Here is an 18,560-nt window from a genome sequence, read left to right as displayed (position 1 = left end):
TTCCTCCTGCCTTCCACCTTTCCTACCCTTACTGTCTTCTCCAGAGAATCCTGCCTGCTCATGATGTGCCCAAAGTAGAAAAGTTTCATCCTCAACATTTTAGGCTTGATTTGATCCAGGACCCCCTTGTTTGTCTTTCTGACAGTCCAGGGTATCTGCAAAGCTCTTCTCCAGCACTACATTTCAAACAAATTATTATTTTCCTCCCTGATAGTTTTCTTAACAGTCCAACTCACGTTGATTGGAAATGCGAGAGTGTGGATTATCTTCACCTTATATTTATCATTACACTTATATCTGTCTTTTGTTTCTAGCGAACTAGCTGCAAGATATTTGACTATCTACCTCCCCTATTTACACCAAGAACAACAGCCATGTGAGGTTGGCCAGGCTCAGAGGTCAGGGATAACTTAGTAAGCATCAGGGCTGAGGGCAGGCATTGAGCCTCTGTCTACCATGTTCCATTCCATCACTCTAACCTCTGCCCCAGGCCAAGGTCCTGTATCTGCTCTTACCTATAGAATATATATATATTCATTTCCTTTGAGAGTTTTGTGCAGCTTCTTGGGTCCCTGTGTGCCTGGGTTGGGTGGTTTCAGTGGCAACGTTTCCTGACCATCTATGCCCCTGCATCTCCTTGTCAATCCATTCACAAAATCCAGTCTGGATTCTTCCCACCTGAAAAGTCAAAGCTGTCCCCCCACACACACACACTTCCCCAAAGCCCACCCACTCAGTTTCTGGGCAAATAATAATTAAAAAAGAACATGTCAAGTAAAAAAAGCAGTGCAAATCAAAGAGTCAATAAAATTATGTGAAGATGCAGTCCAATGGCAGAAAAACAGCCAATTAAAACCAGCCTCTTTTTTGTTTTTTTTGAGGGATTTGGGTGATAATTAGGATGCCAAGAAATTGCCCAGATTTTTAAGTAACAAGCCTTCACTTTTATGGTTATGAGGTTTTATTAAGATATTAGATCACACAAATGATGTTTTTAGAATAAACCAAAGAATTACACAAACAGACAGACAGAAAAAAATCAATCAATCAATCAATCAATCAATCAATCAATCAATCAATCAATCAATCAATCAATCAATCAATCAATCAATCTATCTGTCTGTCTGTCTGTCTGTCTGTCTGTCTGTCTGTCTGTCTATCTATCTATCTATCTATCTAGTGTGCACATGTATACATTTTCTCCCGATCGATATTTATACATTTTCTGATTAAGCACAGACACACATTAAAAATACAGGAAATACAAATTGGACAATTCACATGCAAATTATGTTACAGACTTTATTTCACATGCTTTTTATGAAAAAAATTATTTATAGTGGTTTAAGCCAAATAAATAAATAAATGATAAGAGCAGCTGCCCCACACCCCAAGAAAACTAGCAGATTTTTAGATAAAGAGCACCAGTGGGCAGGTGAGAAAATCCAGAATAAAATCAGCAACTAGAATCAATGAAAACAGGAGCAGTCGCTATCCCATAAAAGCCTGGGGAAATTAAGAACTTAATTCTTCTTGAACCTGCTTTGAGAAGGTGTTCCATAAATGAGGTATCAGCACTAAAACATCTCTCTCTGTATATATTTAGGCATCCTCATGGCTATATACAGTATATATATGAATTAATGTGGTTTGGATTTCAATTAAGGTGGTTTGGATATCCTAAACATTTATATTGTATAGATAGCTGATATTTTATAACATGTACGTATAAAAGAAATATAAGTAAATTGTGGGTGTTTTAGTTTAGTAAGAAAACATGGGTTTTTAAAAAATATTCTTAGGTTTTCATTGCACCGTCTTCCTCTTCTTTTTTTGATCCTGTACATACATATGACAAAACATGCCACTGGTTTCACCAGTAATGTTTTAAATAAAACACCTTCACACCAAGATCATATGAGTCTGTTTGGATCAGATGTATTCCTAGGTAAGGGCAGGATGAAAGCTTCAGACTTTTGAGAATGTATGCACCAATGCTAAAATACAACATGAAAGTGCTACATCTTTAAAAGAAATAAAAATAAAAGAGTTTGCTAAAACAAAGTTATTTTAAATGCTGCTTTTTTTTTAAAGACTTTCCAGGATTCCCAAGTCTGAAAAATTCACAGGGTCAAATACGGAGGCCTAGATGCGTGGGCCAAAGAGCGAGGGGAGAGAAGTGGCCAACTTTGCTTACAGCCTGACTGCGCTCAAAAGGCGAGATGTCACTTCCTAAAGATCCGAATTCAGGACTGTGGACAGGTAATATTCCCCAACCCAGTAGAAAGACTTGGTTTTTCTCCTTGCTTTGCCCTTGAATCTGGCAGGAAAGGAAAGGAAGAGAGGGTAGGTAAGTTTCCCCTCGTCTCCTGGAATCCAACAAGAAGAGGGTTGCATCTGTTAACCCCAGGCGTCCCTGGGACATCAGAATAAAGGGATGTTTTGGAGGTTTCGAAAGGAGGACATGAATTAAAGATGACATATTTTCCAGCCCAACCAGGACTGCTCCGGAATTTGAACCTGGATCCCCTGGCACAAAGGTTCCTCAGTAACGTGCTTCAGTAAACCAATGGTTCTTGGCGACTTGCTTGGATATCTCTCGTCTTCTTCCATTTAGGTTCCAATCAGCCATGAAGAGCCTCCATGTCCAGTTGCACTCTATACTTCTGAATACCAAGCCCTGGGCTAAAGGGAAAGGGTCCTTTTTTATTGTCTATGTGGGAGCCATAAGCCCTGGGGTTGACCACTGAGGAGTGGATCCAAGGTGGTACCGTTCTGTAGGATTACAGCTCCCATCATCCCCGGACAGCAAGGGCAGGCGTGATTCAGGGGATAATGGGTGGTGTCGTCATACTCTTCGGGTGCGGGGAGAGACAGGGGCTTGGGGACAGTGTCATCTTCCGCCTTCCCCACCCCGCGAAGATTTAATTCTGCGAAAGTTTACACGGAAATTTGGCGAAGTAGCGTCCCTTCGCACTGATTCCTCTTTTTTCTTGAAGAATGGGGCAGAAACAGACTCCTTCTGAGCACCGTTAAGAGGCGGAAGATGGAGAATTTACGCTTAATCCAAGCGGAGGCATCCTCTCTCGCCCTTGACCCATTGAGAGGAAGACTGGTAGATGGGAATAAATTTTATTTCTCCTCGCTATTCAATTAATCATCGCTTCATTTTTGGCTGGAAAAAGGGAGAAGGTTTTTTTTCCCCCTATCCTTTTCTCCATTCAGTTCCCATCCTGCTCCAGATTTTTAAAAACACATTTGTAGTATTTCAGAAAATGAGCGGGTCACAGTTGAGATCTACTTAGTTGTCGAGGGAAAAATAATAGTAATCCTCTTTTTCTTTTCTTTTTTGGCTCACGTGTGGGTCGCAACCTGATCCTCACCTCGGAGTCCTGAGTGAACTCACTGTAAAATTACTTGCGTTAAGTCATTGTGAAACAGGTCACTTTGGGAAAACTAACCCTTGACCCAGTGCATGTTAGGTCAGGAAACAAGCACATTGAGAAAGTAGAAACTTTTTTTTTAAAAAAAGACACATTTTCCAATATAGTGTTTGGCGCAAGAGTCGTATCACCAATGGATTGACTCTTTAAAAAATTAAAAATACTTACAAAATCTCCTATCTCAGCCAGAACACCTTTAAAACCTTTGTAAATGGTTTGTTTATTTTGTTTATTTTTTAAAGAGGCAATCCATTTGGTGATATGACTCTTCGCCATATATATATATATATAACTTTAGAAGGCAAAACACAAAAATCACCTCCGAGGAGCGAATTAATTATCCAGCCAGCTACCAGTCCTAAAACTACTCACTAATTACACAACGGACTTGACTGACTATATAGATTTATTTATTTTTTTAAGGCGCTAGATTAGCAAATGCAGGGAGCAGACGGCCTCGCTCAGAGCCATTCAAAAGAGAATCCAGAATCACTGAATTGTCACTGAAACCGAATCAAAACGGGACGGTATTTTTGAGAGTTTATGAAAGAGGTTCTGAAGTGTCTGGTTCCAGCAGGATTTTATGGCAAATAGGTTTACTCGGATGTAAATCCCGGGTAGTTCAATGGGAGCGGATCCTGCCTAAATACCCATGGGATGCCATCCTTTATTTGAATCTTCTGTTCTTTCGCCCCTCCCCCAATGGTGCTTGGAAAAACTAGGTGATGGTTAACCACTGCTGAGAGAAGGAATTTCCACACGCTTCCACGGCCATCATCTTCAGGGTGAGCATCGGCGGGTGCATCCTCCGGCTACCCATATTGCTGCACGCATTTTGGAGTCCCGAGTAGATGCTAAACTACAGCCAAACATCTCACTGGGCTTTTGTCCAAACTTCGCATGAGCTGTCCAAGAAGGTAATCGCTCAAGTAGGGTCTGCACCTTAGGTAGCTGCCTTAAAGTTCAGAGTAAAACCCAGAGGGGATTCATCTCACTCTAGAGACTTGGAGTGCCCGGCTTTCACTGTTTGGCTGCTATTTTCCCTTTTTTTAAAAAAATACTCCATGGGGAGGGAGGGAGGGAAAGAAAGAAAGAAAGAAAGAAAGAAAGAAAGAAAGAAAGAAAGAAAGAAAGAAAGAAAGAAAGAAAGAAAGAAAGAAAGAAAGAAAGAAAGAAAGAAAGAAAGAAAGTCAGTCTACAGAGGCGTTTCACTACATGTCCCATCATTCCCAATGGCCACGCTTGGGTGGGGATGATGGGAAGTGTGGCCAAACGCACCCCAAAGGATGCTTCCCCATAAAGAACATTAAAAAGAGATTCAAAGCGTGTTATAAAGCTGGGGCCGAACGGAGAAGGGAAATAAAAATCAGGAGGGAGAAAGACGAACTGGAGTTGATGAATTCCGCAAGATCCGACCCAGCAAGCCGGGGGATGGGTGCTGTTGTTCACATCCGGAGGAAATGGCACGGAGGGAGGACGTGTAGGAACACAAGGCTTTTAAAGCACACAATATATGTAGGCAAATGTCATTTTAGGCGCTTTTGTGTTCACGGGCTTCCGGTCAGAAACGTTGGTATGTACAGTACTGGAATTTTATTCCGTTAAGGAGGCAGGCCCTACCTTCCAAGAGGCTTGAATATTAATCTTCTTTCTTTCTTTCTTTCTTTCTTTCTTTCTTTCTTTCTTTCTTTCTTTCTTTCTTTCTTTCTTTCTTTCTTTCTTTCTGGACTGGTTTCATCAGTTTAGATAAAGAATCAACAGAGTCCATATATAGTATAGAGACTGTATATATATTTGAATCTATCTAATATATATATATAAATGCAAGGAAAGCTCTTCTGCCCACGTTCAGGCAAATTCCAACACCTTTATTAGGCTTGTTTCTTTTTTAAAAAAGGAACAACGTTCTTAAGCTTTTTAATTTTAAATAAACTTTTTTTTAAAAAAATTAAGCCTGTTTGCAAGTGTGGAGCTCCGATACAACGTATACCACCGCTACAAAACCAGCAAGAACCGGCGTGTTAATTATGACAGAGATACTTAAGAACTTTGTTTAACGATGCAAATTCCCCCTCCTTGAATCCTTCCCTAGTGTTTTGTAAACCTGCGGGCAGAGAACAGCTATATTTTCATGATTCCACAACGTGCTTTATAATTCTCGTTTCTGTTGGCATGATCAAACCAAAGCAGGACCTACTGAGTTGATCGATATACGTTCACAGCATTTACTTGGAAGTAAGCCTTTGTGTTTTCAGTGCGGCTTAAGTCCTAAAAAATAGGTCTGGAACGGAGAGGTTAAGGTACGCAAAAATTTCCCCCATTCAAAACAGTTTTTTTTACTGCCTCTTAAGAATTATTACTATTAGAGGATGATCGGATCAGATTGTATGATAATTACACTTTCAGTCTGATCATGATTGCGGGAGAGCTCGCTTTCCTGGGATGGTTCGCTCCCTTGTTTTAAAGAAGAGAGAAAGGACCTCTGAGCAGAAAAGGAAACTTTATCACCATGTCTGATTGGGTGGTCCAAACTAATCAATAAAAGCGATGAGGAACTTGGATGGAATTCTGTCCAGCACTCCGAGGCAGAAAGCTGCGTCAATCGCAGGAACCGGGTGGTGGTGGGGGGGGTTAATTTTACAACAAGAGGCTTTGGTTCGTGTCTACAAAGAGCGCAACTCCTCTGAAACAAACGCACAGAAACCAAGTCGGGTTGTGAAGATATTTTTGGGCCCCGAGGAGAGAGAGAGAGATTTGGGAAATCAGAAGGTCCATTCTCGTCCCTTCGCCACGTCCCACCTATTCAAGAGAGGGTGTTTATTCTTAACAGATACTTAGGGCATATGCGAGTACATTTGGTCCTTGAAGGGCGAATAGCTGCCCGTGGAGAAGATGCGCCAGAAGGCTGCAGACTGAGGATCGGGCGTGAAAGGTGGGAGCGCAAGAGCCACGCACCGGATTTTGTTCAGGGGAGTGAGGGTTGAAACTGGAGGGAAGTGGGTTTTTTGCGGGGGGGAGATGGGGCGAGGAGAGCGCGTCATTGTCCATCATTGGGGGAAGCATTGGGAATGCGCCTGATCCTATGCGAAACTTAGCCACATTGGTCAATATTCAGTCGCTAAGCTAGATCCCATGACTTAGCAATTGAATAAATGGATTTGTTGTTGCAGGCATTGGGGAGTAACTAGGGCCGGTGGGTTGGTGGAACTTGCTAGGGAAATGGGGGAGAGGAACCTCATTCCCTAATTTTGGAGAGAAGGGGGCCCAGCTCCTGCGTGGTCCACTCCTCTTGTGATCATTACCAGAATTTATTTCTGTACTTAATTATTTAAAATATTATTACCCCGCTTTTTTCCTTGAAAAGGACCCGAGGGGGCTTACAACAGGGAAAGACCACATTTAACGTTGGAAACAAGGAGTCAGGAACGGTGGGTTAGCCCTATGAAAAGGCGAGGTTTAAAAGTTATGGAGGCTTCTTATATCAATTAACAGGCGGTATTAAGGGAAAACATTATATTACTATACAAAAATTTAGAAAATGTCACTCGGAGAAATGGAAAGGACAAAAATGGAAAACGCAAATAGTAATGTATTAAGAAGTACAGAAACGCACAGAGGTGGCAAAGATGACACACACACCCCCATGAAGGCTCTCCAGATCTTGTTGCTAAAAAGGCCAGGATTTACACCTTAAAAAAAATTGGGACTGTGTTGAAAACCAACCAGCCAGCCCTTCCCCCCCCCTCGCGCCTTCGCTCTCCTCCAACCCCCATTATCTCCATTTTAAAGAAGATAATTAAAAGGAAATGTTGATTTCAGAGCAACGGGGGAGTGGGCGGAAGGAGGAGAGGAAATGACGCTCTGAGATAGGGTGACTAAAATTTCAATTCAATTTATGCAGCCTAGGTGCCAGGCTAGCCCACAAAATCGCCCCGCGCCGCTTTACAGGATCTGAACGGAATCATCCTCGCCTCCCCTCTCTTTCCCTCCCTTGCAGGATTGGGGAAAAGAGGGGGGGGCTTGGGCCACCTTAAAAGCTAACGGGTTTTGGGTGCCACCTTAACAGCCGCCTACCTGGGAAGCAAAGGATCGCGATTCCCCCGAAACCTGTAAATCCACCTGTCTTAAAGGGACCGTGAGAATTTTGGTTACCCCGGTTAAGACAGGGTTTGAAATGGAGATGGATGCGGAACTACCTGGGCTCAGGTGAAGGGCACCGCAAGGCGCAGGCGTGATTCCTGTCCTGGATTTTCCAAAGGGAAAGAAGAGGGGCAAACCTTAAGAAGGTGTGTGGGGGGGTCAGCAAGGGTAAAAGAAGCGGAACCGACCCTTCCTTCAGCACCGGCTGGCTGGTTTATCGACCGATTTTCAGAAAGCTGGAAGCTGTGCTTCTTAGCAAGCAGGTTGACCTATCCCTGGAAGAACCTCGAAACTATGACACACTGTGTCCCCCCCCCATCCCAAAGTCGGAGGACTTCCTCCTGGTTTCGGGGTTGTATTTATTATTATTTGTTTTATTTTTGCAGGCCGCCTTTCTTCCGAACGAGGGGCCCCAAGGCGGCTCACGGTACTCAGAAGAATAGGATTGAAGACCTAATAAATGGTACATGCAAGACCAATTAAACTATAGAACTGATTGAAATACAATTGCGTTTTTAAGTTTCGATCGCTTTTCGTGTTTACCTGCCTAATGCAAAGCAGGTAAACATGGAGAGAGATCTTAGCTTGAAAATGGCTTTCAGGGGCTCCTGATGGTGAACAGCCTGCTTGGAAAGGCGGGTCTTCAGATATCGGTGGAAGGATGAAAGGGAGGGGGCCAGCCTGGCCATGGGGCCAAGAGGAGAGGAGGGCCAGCTCTGACGATCTTAAATGCCAAAAAAGAGAGAGAGGTTCATATGGGGAGGTACCGTCCTTCAGGTAGACAGGGCCCCAAGCTGTATAGGGCTTTATAAATAATGACCAGCACTTTGAATTAAATAAAACGCAGTCCGCATGTGGCTTTTCCTGCAGCCCCCATCAAGTGGTGGTTCCCAGATTTTTCAAATACAATTTGGGGCTGATCTGAAGTAGAGGAAGTCGGATTCTTGCTTCACAAACACTTCCACGACTTTTCTTCTATTTGCATTTTCTTGTTGTCACGATGAGTTAAATTTGATTCCTTTTCTTCTTTAGCTAGACGGTTTATTTCGGGGGGGGGTCTCTCTATTTATTTATTTTTTAAATTTTGGCTCTCGTTGTTTGAATAACGAAAGGAAAAAATAAAAATAAAGGCTTTTGCCCTGAAAGGCAGCCCAGAAATCTTGTCCCCCAAACCAGAGGAAGCTGTAAAGAACAGGAAGGGTTTAAGCCTGCCAGGCGTCTCTTGTTAACTGTACTGTAGGATAGATAAAATCTCTCGAGGCTTTTTCTCTGTTCTCCACAGATATTTACCACCCAGAGCAGAGATGGGCGACTGCCCTTTTCCAAAGGGATCTGGACGACACCTCCCATCATCCATAGGCAGGAGAGGAAATAGTGAGGAGCTAAGAAAGTTGCTGGAGAAATGCTATCAATGCCCTCCCCCCCCCCAAAAAAAATGGGACTTCGTTGATTCAGGTTGTAGGCTACCTTTCCGCACCGGCTTCGAAGGCGAGGGCTGGACCCCGGGTCTCTGATTCACCTCCAGCCCTCTGGATTCAAGTCGTGCCAATCATGCCCCACTCAGCTCCGGAAAGCCTACTGCGCAGGGCTGTTGTTCCTGGGCTTGGCTTTCCCCCCTCCAGGGGTTACAAAGCGCCACCGGGAACTACCCTCGAGGTCCCCTGGTGTCTGAAATGCCACCTTGCCAGAGCTCGGAAACTGACCAGGAGAAATTGACCAGGGCTCTTCAACCCAGGTGATATTGACCAGCGCTTCTGGACCAAAGGGGAGGGAATCTTGCTCCCGGTTGGTGAGGTGGGGGGGCTGCCCAATTGCTCCCCTGAAAGATCTCCCAGGGCTATATTTACAAATAACAGAGAGAGAGAGAGAGAGAGAGAGAGAGAGAGAGAGAGAGAGAGAGAGAGAGAGAGAGAGAGAGTTTATTACCAAGGATGTGGTTCAGGGCCAAAAACGATGGAGTTGGTTCCCTTTTTTGGGTGGGCAGGGGGTTTTTCAAGGGAGGGAAGGCGGGAGGGTAAAGCCAGGCCGTCTTCTTGGCCTGGCGCGCGCACGCACACACGCACACACACACACACACACACACACAATTTCCCTTGTCTGCGTGCCTCCAACGAACTCCACCTCTAATTAGGGGTGTGTATGTGCGTGTGTGAGTGTGGGGGTGCCATCTCCTGTCTATTATGCCAGGCACGTCTCCCTCTCCCCTCCCCCTCCCCCCCCCCGCGCTCTCAATGCATTCCGAATAGGGAGAATGCGCCGTGCAGACGACACGGGGCCGGCAGGTTCACACGGGGGGGAGGGCGATGCGCGGCCCACAGCTCTTGCCTCTCACGGCCGGTGTTTGGGTCGCCCCCCCCCTCGTTCTCTTTCCCCTTTTCTTCCTTCCTCTTTTTGTCCCTTCCCTTCTTCCCCCCCTTTTTTTTCCCACACCCCACCGCTCGGCTCAACGCGCCCCCCTCCCCGCCGCGGCCGCCGCCTTTCCTCCCCCCCTCCCATCTGCCTCCTGTTAATAGCATGCAAATCGCCTCGTTTGCATGTTTATCTCTGTCAAAGAGGACCGCGCGGAGCTGTGGGGCGAAGGTAATGCATTTTCCCAAACGTGGCCCAGAGGAAAGTGGAGTGGAGGGGGGGGAGGCGTGCGATTTTGCTCCCTTCCCCTCCCCCCTCCCTCCCTCCCTCGGGCTCCTTCTTGGGGCGCCGAAGTCGGGCACCGCCGGTCCTCCGCACCGTCTCACCGGTCCACGGGATCCTCTTTTCCGCGGGGCTTGGGAGAGGCTAGGATGGGCACCCGCTACAAAATGGCTGCCTGCCATGGGGCGCGGAGGGGGAATGGGAGAGGATCTTTAGTCAAAGACACCCCCCACCCACCCACCCACCCACACACACACACACACACACACACCTTCCAGGTCGACGGCCCGCCCCATGCCTCCCCCCTGGAGGGCAGGTCATCCACCACGAGGAGTCGAGGGGGGGGACGGAGGTGAGGTCATGCCAGGAAAGGTGTCTGAAGCAGTCCTCACTCGCCCCCAAAGTCCCTTCCTTCCCTCCAGGACCCAGAGTTATGGGTGGGGGGAAGAGCGTCGCTCAAGGCTGCCTCGTTAGCTTTGACGGCAAGACCCGGGTGTAACCGCCCAGGTGTAGGTTCAGGCCGTGGAGAAAGAGAAGGGAATAACGTGGCCAGCTGCTTGCTGTATATATGAAAAATAATAAACGGTTTCTCGATCTCTTACACACACACACACACACACACACACACACACGAGGCAGTGTGGTGCAGTGGTTCCGAGGGCCGGGCAAGGTCGCGGGAACCTGGGTTCCGATGGGGGGAGGCAGAGTACATGGAACGGACTCACCCAGTCGGCTGAAGGTTCCTGCAGGGAGTTCCACAGTCCAGCGGGGATTTGAACCCAGGTCTCTCCCCCACTGAGTTCACGGGGACCGGCTCACGAGCCTCCGCCTCGCTCGGCCCTGCCGCTCACCGGGTTGACCTCGGGCAGGCCGGCCCCCCCGCCTTTCAGCCCTGGCCCACCTTGCGGGGTTGACTTGAGGACCGCAGAGACAGTCGCTCCGGCGGCCTTGAGCTCCCCGGGGGCGGGAGGCACCAGGAACAAAAGCCAACAAACCGGGGTTTTGTCTCGTCTTGTTTGCATACAGAGATGTTGTCGTTGACCATAGACGGCGAGGTCTCTTCCGGGAATCAAAGAAATTCCCATTTTCTAATGGCCTAGAAAAGCGGAGGGAAAGAGAAGGCGGCAAGCAGGCAACAGAAGCGGAGGGACCTATAGAGAGTTTATTATTATTATTATTATTTTCCCGTTAGCCGCCTCGAGGCTGAGTTAAGGCGATTTAGAAGAAAAGCCTGCGAGTACAAAAGGACACTCTTGGCGCGTCTCTCTCTCTCTCTCCGAGCGCGCAGGGGCACCCAGCCGCCCACCCGTGCTATTCTCAGAACATGCATGGGTCTGCCCCCTCCTGAGGCCCTCGGGTCTCTTGGACTACATACTCCATCACCCCCTAGCCAGCACAGTTGGAAGGCACCGCCGCGTCCTGAGCGCGAGGCGGCTTCTTGCCCCCAGATCAAGAGACCTCTAGGAGATAGAAAGGGGAGAGAGAGAAAGCGCTCTCGGTAGAGAAGAAAACTCAGGATCTACGGGGTTGATCTCTGGGTGAACTAGAAAGGAATCGACTAGGATTTCCTTCCTCTTTCCCCAGAGCAGTAACAACGGGATAACACCACGCACCCGCCACGAAATGTCAGCTATCCACGTGGAGAGGAAGGGGCCTGCAGTTTTGCTCAGAAGGAAGGCTGACTTATTTTAGCAGGGGGTTTTTTTTGGGGGGGGGAAACCCAGGAGGGACCGGATTCTGCAGTAACACGTGTGTTTTTCATTTGCCAGTAGCTGGTCCATCTCAGGGGCTCTGGCAGAAAAACGCACCCCAGCCCACCAACCTAAATTCTCCCCAGCCCTGCTTTTAAAGACCCCAAATCCCCTCGTGTGTGGGTGGGTGGGTGGGGGGCAGCTTTCTGTCTCTCCCCGGTGACTCTCCAGAAGCGTGGGAAGTTCAGAAATCCTGAAGGGGATCGCTTCAGGCACCCTTTTTAACTCCATGCGCCCTATCCTATACACAAAATCTCACAGATCTATCCTCCATTTAATTGCTTGATCTTCTCTCGGAAACCAGCCACCCTGCCAAGAAAAGACAGCCACCCTTCCCAGTTAGGGTAATATCCCATTTTTCCTCCCAGGGGTGGGGTAGTATTGTTTAAAGATAGAACATAAATATATAAGGACTTTCCCCCACCCTAAAATAAGAATTATTATACGTTATTACATCAGGAAAAGAAAACCGAAAAGGAGAGGGATGGACTCCTTAACACGACATGATTACACTTGTCATCCATTCTGGGACTGCGATGGGCGATCCACTAAAATTCAGCTTTGTTTAAGATTTTTTAAAAACTCTGTCCGAGGCTGTTGTTTCTGAAATTTGGTTTCGATGGAGATTTACCCTAAAGCGTCCGCCTCAAACACTCTAAAATTATCCAAAAACTGAGTACCTTTTAGTCTGTTCAGTTTCCTGGTCTCTTTAAAAGACCCACCACCTCAGAATTCCCCCATCGATCTATCCAGGCAGATTGCGCGTCTCATGTTCTACCCACAGGTTTCGTTTCGCCCGCGAAAGAAAGTGTGTGAGTTGGTAATTCAGTGCGGTGTACATCTACCCAGCCGAGAAAGGAAGCGCGGGACTTACTCCGCGGGACTCACTCTGCGGGACTTACTCCCGCATTAAGTGGGGTTGCAAGCTAAGGATCGGGCTCTGATGAGCGGCGAGGTGGCTGCCACGGGCTTTACGTCTGAGAAGACAAGCACAGGGTCGCCACTGCAGGGGGAAAGGTGCTGTCGGTCCCCCAGGTGTGTCCCCGGGGAAAAGATGCTGCTGGAGCGCACGGGCGCGCACGGGGAATCCGCTCTCACCCCAGAACGCCATCCTTATCCTTTGCTCCGCATCGTTTCTGTAACGCCGAGAATACCGACGGCAGTTCTCCCTTAGCGTTGGGCAGGTTCCCCCCCCCCGTCCAGGACCCGCTAAAGACACCCTGCTTTGGAGAAACGGCCTTCGGGATCCTTCAGAGAAGAAAGCGGGATGTAGGAATACTTTAAATAAATAAATAAAGCGGTTGGAGAGCCGCGGTTCCGGCAGATTGATCCTTGGCCGAGAATCTGTGTCCTATTCACTTTAACACGCCTTTTGAGGCCACCCTTTTCAGCCTGAGCTGAATCCTGTTTTTTTGCATGGATTTACTGACCTTTCCCTTCTGATTGGTTTTGTCTTCAAGCCTCATCACATGTGACATTCATTTTTATTTTATTTTTTTATTTATTTATTTCTGGTGCTTTACTTGGTCCTCTCTTTGCTCCCCAAGCTGGGTGCTCTCTCTGGGCCTGAGAAAAGATCCGGAGCCACTCCGGAGCTGTCCAGGGTTCCCAGAAAGGGGAGTCCTCAGCCCCAGACACTTGTCTGCTGGCACAGAGCACTTGGTGTCGCTTTCACACAAAATAAGTGTGTGTGGGGGGGGTGGCTGCGAGAGAAGAGGGTAGATTAAGAAGAACCACAAGCCTTTCTCCGGCAGTTTCCTTAAAAAAAAGAATCTTGTTTAAAACTTGAGACAAAACCACGTTAACGACAGATCCACCACACAAGATAAGGGAAATCTCGTTCTGGAACTCTGAGTGAATGAAGCCACCTCGGTAGGAAACCCCCCACAATTCCAAGGACGAATATTCTGTTTTTATATATTTTATCCCCTCTCTCATTCACACATCTCTCTCCTGGTACTAAATCTGCCTCCCCCGCTCCGCCACCCACCCACGAAAGGTGCTCCTGTCATATAGACTTTTATTTTTTATTTTATTTTTTGATTCAGGAGTTTTTTTTTTCCTCAATGGAACAGATCTTTGGTCTTCGCCCACTATTTATTTGTCTGTTTTATTTATAGGCCACCTTCATCCTCAAAAGGGGGACTCAAAGTGCTTTGCAAGGTTGAAAAGAATAGAATTAAATACAGAATAAGCCAAACGTTAAAAAAAAAACAATTAAACTATATGCTAATTAAAATACAGCTGAATAATTAAAAACAAGTACGCAGTAAGAACTATCTCTTTAAGGAGTTTGTGTTGAGATTTTGATATGAAAATGGATTAAATATTAATGTTGTATAGTTAAATGTAAAATGGTTCATTTTACCTGAGTCACTGTACTGACTGTATTGAGGATTGAGACTTAATGTTGTACAGCTGTGTACTTGATGAAACTTTGTGTAACAGAAAATGATGTATTTTCTGATTGGTCCCAGAACTGTACATAAGTTGTGTGTAAAATGAATGTCTTTATCTGCTGTAAATCAGATCACTTTTTCCTATGCTGTGTGTTGCTTCACGTCATGTTGTGTTGCCAGAGGAATGTCTGTTCTCTATGGATATACGTAAATAGACAAAGTTGTTGGTTTTACTCTCTCAGTGTCACAGTGTCATAAGTATCTCTGCTAACCAATATCTCCTTACTCTGCGGATGTTATGAGGATACATGGTATAATCAAAATTCTCAACAATTTGCAGTGTCTAATCGTTGCTGTCTGGCACACTCGCTGCTATGAGTAAATCTCACCAGTTGTGTGAACCTGCTGCTGTGTAAAGGATGTGCACTGGACCAAATAGCCCCAGACCCATTGATTTCAATGGGAAATGTTCACCTTCATGCACGTTGACTTCAAAGCAATGGGCTTTCCCTGGACTGGGTCCTTCTGAGCCCCCTGGGTCTTAGGCATTGACAGTGGGAAGGGAAACCTCAGAAGCATGCATGGAAGGAGAATGCACAAGAGATATATTTTCTCTTAAAATTGTTGTAATATGCAATATATAATATGTGGCTAAATATGTATTTCATATTCCATGCAATGCCATACATTCAGATCTTGTTGATGCATGATTACGGTGCTGTTCAAAAGCCACCCACGGAAACCCTGTATACACAATCTCACTTCTGCTATTGAAAAGTGGTTTGGAAATTCTTTCTCATGTACAACATAATAGATGAGTACATTTATACATGTGTATGTGATTGGTGTTTATAACAGATCATGTTTCAAATGTGTGTGTGTGTGTGTGTGTGTGTAATCATGGGTTAGTCTCAAATCTTTCTGACATGTGCAGATAAGTAGAAGGGAAAAAACAAGTGAAATAGAAAGAATATTACATGTTTCTCTGCAAAAGGAAATCTTCCCCTTTTTGGGAAAGGTGGTGCAGAAGGAACAATGAATACCGTCTGGGAAGGGGAATGTGGAGAGAAGGATGAACATTTCATGCTTTGCTTTTAAAAAAATGGAATGATGATAGTGTTCTTCAAGATGTTAGCACGATGTCTTAATTCTATTTCAATGAAATTGATTCCAAATGTACACATTAGGCGGAGTGAAAAAATTAATTTCTGGACGATGCCATTTCAGATTTCAGACAGAAGTTCCTTCGTGTGCTCAAATGCTCTCTCTATCTCTAACAGTCAACACTCTGCACTTAGTAAGCTAGCACATCAGGCCAAGGAGGATATTCAGCCTTTCTTTCTTGACAGGCTGGCTTGCTACATGCAAGGAAGATGCACTTATGCTTGTCTAGCATAGTGTCCACACAATGTAACTCTTCCCTTCCTGTCTAAAGTCCTACAGCTCAACTCAGCGGCCAATTTAGCCAGTCTGAGTCCAAAATGTTTATTTCCAAATCGCTTCGAGGCTTGCTGTTTCAACAGAGAGCTAAATGGATTTCACCACATTCAGCTGCAGGCACAGGGCCTTCTTTGAGAAGCTCCAACTGTGCTACTCTGCCTGGCCTTCTGCCCTTCCCAAGCCTCCCAGCAAATTGCTGTGGCTGACATTATCCTATATTAACCTAAAGTCTCCTTAACCACTGCTTAAAGCGTAGCATACCCCTTTGGACTAAGGGCCCCACTTAGTTACAACTGTTACTGCTTTCCTGGAATCCTGGATTTCAGGCCCTGAATATTACTGTATTAGAAGGACGGATGGGCAATTTGAGGTCTTTCAGGTGTTTTCTGACTGTAACCCTCCGCACTGTTAGCTGGGAGAGTAACTGGTGAAACAATGCTAGGATGTACCATTCAGACACAATCTGGAGGCCCCCTGCTAAATTATTTTAGCAGCTAAGACAGCAATCTACCCTCATCACGCATTAATGGAAATCCAAAGGCCACAGAGCTGATGACTCCAATTCCAGGAGTGCGGTGAATCCACTCCAGGCTTTACTGTTCACCTTTATCGGAGCTAGCCAAGGTGCTGAATCCATTCCAGGGAGTACAGTCCAGCACCTTAGATAGCTCCTGTAAACTGTAGACTAAAACTTTGAGTAGATTCACAGCTCTTCTGAAACAGGAGTCGCTAGACAATACTTCCTCCTGATAGCTTTGCATTCAATGTATTCCTTTTTTTCCTTTTTCTTAAAACACTTCCCATGCTTCTTGAGAGACTCACACTGACATATTCCTACACATTGCACCTCTTGTGGGCAATCATGTAAATAGAGTTCCAGATGCAAATTCTGCATCAGGATAATATCTTTATTATTCAGTTTCAGCCCTGTATCCCTCATGCTTTAAGAAGGATGCCAACAAACTGGAGCAAGTTCAGAAGACGGCAAGGAGGATGATCAGAGGATTGGAAACCGGGCCCTAGGAGGAGGAAAGACAGAAAGAACTGGGCATCTTTAGCATTGAGAAAAGAAGATTGAGGGGAGATAGGATAGCACTCTTCAAAGCCTTGAAAGGTAGTCCTACAGAAGAGGGGCAGGATCTGTTTTTGGTCACCCCATGGTATAGGACACATTCATAATGGGCTCAAGCTACAGGAAGCCAGATTTAGGCTGAATATCAGGGAACTACTGTTAGAGCAGTATGACAATGGAACCAATTATCTTGGGAAGCGGCGAACACTCCAATGCTGGAGGCATTCAAGAGAAAATTAGACAGCCATCTGTCAGATCTGCTTTGACTTGGATTCCTGCATTGAGCAAGGGAATGGACTCAAAGGCCTCCTGGGCCCCTTCCAACTCCATTATTCTATGATTCTATGAGTCTGTGCTGTTAGGATGGGAATTGTAGCCACTTTACGACAGCCCTTCTGGTTTCTAATACACTTCTGGGCACTAGACAAACCATTCAGAATGAGGTTATCCGAAAGAATCCCCCATCCTGAAACTGCCTGCCGGACTGATTTTGAAGAGTCCTGCCTTGTCTTCTGCTCTACCAGCTTCTGGAGTCTATCAGAAGAGAGGGATTTCCCAGTCCCTCTGCTCCCAATGTATGGAACGCTCTGCCATGGAAGCTCCAGGCAGCTCTGCCTCTGATGACCTTTTCCATTTGAACAAAAGAGATCTTAATTCAAACCAGACCTTTGTCATTAATTTTAACCCGCTGGGTTTCATTCATTGTATGAAAAAAATTACTTGGCTTGTTTTCATGTACATTTTCCCCTTCTATAATTTGTTTTATTCTATGTACTTTATCCCCGTTTGAGCACCAAATAAAAACAAACAAACAACAGAGAAACAGCTGAGGCACTCACAAAGATCTGTTGGATGTATTCTTAGGATCAACAGCAAAGACCAATAGGCCTGACAAGTGGATAGGGATGCTCTAGATTTCCCAAACTGGCACTCTATAGATATGATGGACTGCAACTCCCAGAGTGCTTGTGCTGATTAGGAGTGATGGTCATTGACATCCAAAAAACTCTGGAGATCATCACCTTGAATGGTGGGTGTAGGTTCTCCAGCAGGACTTAAAGTATGTAGCAAACACTGGGGCCAACATGACAGACAACACTTTTGGACCAAAATTAAGCAGGAGTCTAGTGACACCTGAGATACACCACTGTGTATCATAGTTTTCCTCCTATGAGTTCAAGACACCATGCTTGGCTTCCTCTTTCCTCCCTTTAACTTCCTTACAACTTTGGGAGGAAGGACAAGGTGGGTCCAAACCATTTGTTGAGTTTTATGACTCCGTCAGAACTTGGACTTCCCAAAACCGAATCCAGCCATCTAAACCACAATGGTGTCCCAACTCTGCCATGGCCTGGCCCATTTTGTTTGGCTAAGAACTTGCTAAACTTCCCATGCAAAGCCATCTGGAATGCGCAAGAAGGTCTTGGGCACCTCGGCCCAGACCGTAAAGGTTGACAAGGTCTACTTCGCAGGAGGGCTGTTTAGAAAGGAAACAAAACTAACAAGCAGTGGTTGCATGAGAAACGTTAACTCTAGAAATCCATTAAACCTAGATACACGCCTAAATTGCAAACAAGGCATTGCATTGGCTTCTGTCAACTTGCTCATGCTCACCAGATGTTTTGGAATTCACCTCCCATCTGACAAAGTCAGCTCGGCCAACATTCAGGCATTCTGGGGAACA

General features: G+C 45.8%; 2 long non-coding RNA genes across 2 annotated transcripts in view; one reads left to right on the top strand and one right to left on the bottom strand.

Annotated features, from left to right (window-relative positions):
• Positions 1-13,105, bottom strand: part of LOC140702414 (uncharacterized) — a 42,228-nt gene extending 29,123 nt beyond the window's left edge. Inside the window, exon 1 of the long non-coding RNA XR_012081565.2 lies at positions 12,646-13,105. This is a non-coding gene — a long non-coding RNA (uncharacterized LOC140702414). The remainder of the gene's footprint in view (positions 1-12,645) is intronic.
• On the top strand, positions 10,077-17,718 carry LOC144584585 (uncharacterized). The gene is made up of 2 exons (XR_013538934.1): positions 10,077-10,163; positions 16,724-17,718. It is a non-coding gene; the product is annotated as an uncharacterized LOC144584585 (long non-coding RNA).
• The last annotated feature ends 842 nt before the right edge of the window (positions 17,719-18,560 follow it).

Source organism: Pogona vitticeps, chromosome 12, assembly GCF_051106095.1.
Source record: "Pogona vitticeps strain Pit_001003342236 chromosome 12, PviZW2.1, whole genome shotgun sequence".
Lineage (NCBI taxonomy): Eukaryota > Metazoa > Chordata > Lepidosauria > Squamata > Agamidae > Pogona > Pogona vitticeps.
Note: the sequence above shows the minus strand (reverse complement) of the source record. Positions and strands in the feature narration are given on the sequence as shown.